Here is a 3,870-nt window from a genome sequence, read left to right as displayed (position 1 = left end):
CGGGCGAGGCCGCCCGGGCTGCCTACCACCACCCACCAACTAGGGGCTTGTGTCTCCCAGCTCTCACATTTGTGACAACGGCGTTCATTTTGTTGTGAGTTACACGGTCAGGTGTCTAACTGTCAATGAGATTTGGATCGTCGAGCGCACGGCACGGCTGCCTAAGGGCAAGAAACTGGCAGTGCAGCGCGCCGCAGTAGTGGTGCGCGCATGCCTCCTCACCCAGGGACCGCGCGCGAGCTAGAGTTTTCCAGTGCACTGGACGGCGCGGCGGCCGTTGCGAACACATCCTCGACAGCGATGCAACAGGGAAAAGAGTAAAAGCAGCGGTCGTTTTGCGGCCGGCAGAAGAGGCGTGCGCGGTGGCCAGCCGGCCCGAGGAATGGCGGGGAAGGGCTTGTGGTTATGGTTGAACCCGACGCGCGAAGAGCAAAAGGATTAACGGGGGGTTGTGTATTTATCTCTCTATACGGCGCAGGCGTGAAAAATAAAATGAGGAGTGATTGCAAAGACTGCAATTGGAAGTTATACTATTTCGACAACAATACATCGAAAAAAAGGTGCAGTGTAGTGCCGTTTTGCATTTGTACATGGTAAAAACGACGTCCTGGTTTTCATGACGTTTTGAAAACCATGACGTTTCCTTCCATAAGAGGTCATGGTTTTTCCAAAACTTCATGAAACGTTTTACCGTGTAACTACTAGTTGTGACGGGAAGCATTTTCCGGTTTCGCAGTAGTTAAAAAAGTTGTCGTTCTCTCTCGGGATGAAACTAAGAAGTGGGGCTTGTTATACGGCAAAAAATGGAAATAATGAACTCTCTTGAGGCACGACGCAAAATTGACTCTTTTGTCTTTGTCTGTTATTTCCCAAGCTTTGAAAAATGTTATTGCGGAGATCAAGGCTGGTATTTTAAGTGCTGATAGCTCACTCAACAAAGTAGTGGGAACACTGCAAAAATGTTTGGAGCACCGCAGGGGTGTATCGAAACACAACGTCGTCATTATTTGTCGTTACAAAACTGACAAGTTGAGCCAAAGCAAACTAACGCTCATGGCGCCTAACAGGTAGGCAACATCTCGTCTGCAGTGCATGCATGTACTGCGGGGTGGCCTACCCTGCGTTTCACAGGCGTCAAGCTCTCATAATAGTTGACCCTCTTTGAGGTAGAAAAGTACACACGCCTGTATATAACTAAACACTAAACATCTAGTACAGATACAATCATCATGAACCTCTGCGTCGCAGATTTAGGTACCTTTACCTTGCTTTGGTACTTTAGTAATCCTTTTTGAAAGTGGGTGTCACCGGATAAAAAGCAACACTTTATTCGTGGAAACGGAGGTTCCAGCTGAAAGGAACGGTATGTGCACCAGAAACTGTACAACCGGCTATTAAAATCAGCAGGTGGATAGGCAGAAAATGCGTCGCCAGTCCTTGTCGCCGCGCTGGACAAAGGGTTTCGTTTGACGACTTCCGCGCAGAGTCAGACAGGTTCATATTGTTATTATTGTATCGTAACGTTGCAATGGCCAAGCACTTCTGCCGCGGCCGCCAACTTGAACTTGGACTTGCCATCATCAGTATGCAAGCGCTCTGTCTGGAGGACTTTTGCTGCGAGGTGGGCATTTTATTTTTTATTGTCATGATTTGCTTCACTGAACCTTGTTGAGGGAGTTGTGGGGGTGGTGTGGTGGGGGTTGAAACAGAGGGAGGGTCCGCGATTCGCCCCTGCACTTCCGCAATAGTGAATCCTCTGAAACAAGTCGGGCCTGGCCGGGGCGAGCAACGCTCCGCTAATCCCCCTTGGCCGACGGTGTCGGGGCGGAACGCAGCCAATGTCACGTGACAGGAAACCGTTGATGTGCCGCTGAGTCTTCGATGGTGAAGCTGACGATGGAACAAGAGTATAAAATATTAATTAGCCAGCATATAGGTGTATGATGGCGGGCAAGGCGTTGGAGCCGCGTGGGGGCTGGCAGAGAGAGCGAGAGAGAGAGAGAGAGAGAGAGGTGGGGAGAGAAGAGGAGAGGCAGAGCTTGTATCAACAAGCGCGGCGCGGTTAGTGCCCTGCGCGGTCATGTGCGCTGTTTGGAGTCCTTGTGGTCCCGGTGGTTCCGGGCGGGACGCGCCGGGGGTTCAAGCACCCGGCTCAATGCAGCCAGGCCCAGCCCGGGCCCGGGCCTGGCCGCCGGCCTGGCCTCGCCGCGCATACGACGTCACACCCGCCAAACCAGCGGAGATAGCGCGGGGCCGCTCCGTGCGCGCAAGGCCAAGGGGTCCTTACTCTCCGCAATTATTTGCATCAAGAAATAATCAAATTGGCGGCCGAAATCAGATTAGACACGAAGCGGGGAAATTTTTCTGTGCGAAATCCTTTTCAGATGACGAATCTTGTACACTTTAAAATGCTTTCCAAAGAATAGGTTCGTATTGCAAACACATTTGAAGCTTGCAAACAATTTTTGCTAACTATTTCTTTGCAATGCAAACATGTTTTTTGTAACAATGCAAGCAAAGCACATCCATTCAGAAATTAAAATAGAAGGTTTATGTCACTGGCAACGACGAAAACTCTTTCTAAAAGTTCCGCCAAGACGGACAGATAAGTGGATAGCCCGAGTCAGGCCCGTTCAAAAATTAATGTCACCCAAATCTTTTCCACACATACCCCCGGGGAACGGAGTTCAATGTCATTCGAAAGTGTCTGTTGATTGGTAGACTAGAAAGCATTCGCACATCCGCGTTGAGTCGAGGGTAAGGACACATGTCGTGCGTCATGGGGTTGGCAAACCTTGCGGGGCGCCTGGGGCCGTCACGCCCCCGCCGTCTGTCTGCCGGCTCGATAACGGCCAGCTTCCACAACTATTCACCCTCCCAGGCCGCTCTAGGGCTCGGGCACCAACCGCGCGGTAGATAAGGCTATCCAGACTATACTCCATAGAGTCCTTCGCGCCCCCTCGCGACCCTCTCGCCGCACCACTTCCTGGGCGATCACCCTGCTCGTGACTTTCCGCTCAAGCGAGCTTTACTGCTGAATATTCATTCTCGGTAAACGGGGCGGCGCGGCACGGCGGCGGCGACGTTGCGGCGGGCAATTCACCCTGCATCTCTTTGCCTCAAGTCATCGCTCGCCTATAGGCACTGCTTTGCCGACCCGAGCAGGGCATCTCCCCCCCCCCCCCCCAATCCTGCCCCCTTCCTGACACGTGCTGCCCGTGTATACAGGCGTTCCGTCACTCAGCAGCACACCTTAATTGGCGCCATTACTAAGTTATCGACTCGGCGGCGGACGCGGCAGAGAGAGAGAGAGAGAGAGAGAGAGAGAGAGAGAGACGAAGAATGACAGAGGCGGAGAGAAGGGTAGCCGTCGTCGTGTCAGTAACAAGCGTGCGACATCGCGGAGCTGCTGCAGGAGGAAGTCCAACTGCCACCTCCTAAAATAAAAGACACCGCGCTCGCCTGGTGGTGAGCGCGGTAATTGTTCCTGCACTTGTTTATTTATTTTTAATTGCCCGTGGTTCTTTTGTATCCACCAAGGTCTCTTCACTACTTTATATTTCGGCGTACTTAAATCTGCACGGCGTGTATTAAGAAAGATAGGCAGGTAATAAAGCTTGCCATAAAATATAAAATCCACTTCGCAGAGCGAAAATCGTGACGCGTCGTCAAACAGTGAAGTGCGACGGTGAGTAGTTTAGTACACGTACACGTGCTCCCACGCGCTCCTGCTTGGCGGTCTCCGGCGCCCCTCGCTTTGTTACTAGGCAAGCGAATCGGAACACGGAATATCCAATATGGGTACGTTGGATACAAACATGTTTGAATAAAAATAACAACTACTGTAACACATATAAGTTGGTCCGAAAA

The sequence above is a fragment of the Frankliniella occidentalis genome, unplaced genomic scaffold (genome assembly GCF_000697945.3).
Source record: "Frankliniella occidentalis isolate FOCC.00 unplaced genomic scaffold, Focc_3.1 Scaffold158, whole genome shotgun sequence".
Lineage (NCBI taxonomy): Eukaryota > Metazoa > Arthropoda > Insecta > Thysanoptera > Thripidae > Frankliniella > Frankliniella occidentalis.
The sequence above is the reverse complement of the archived record's forward strand: the minus strand, read 5'-3'. Positions refer to the sequence as shown.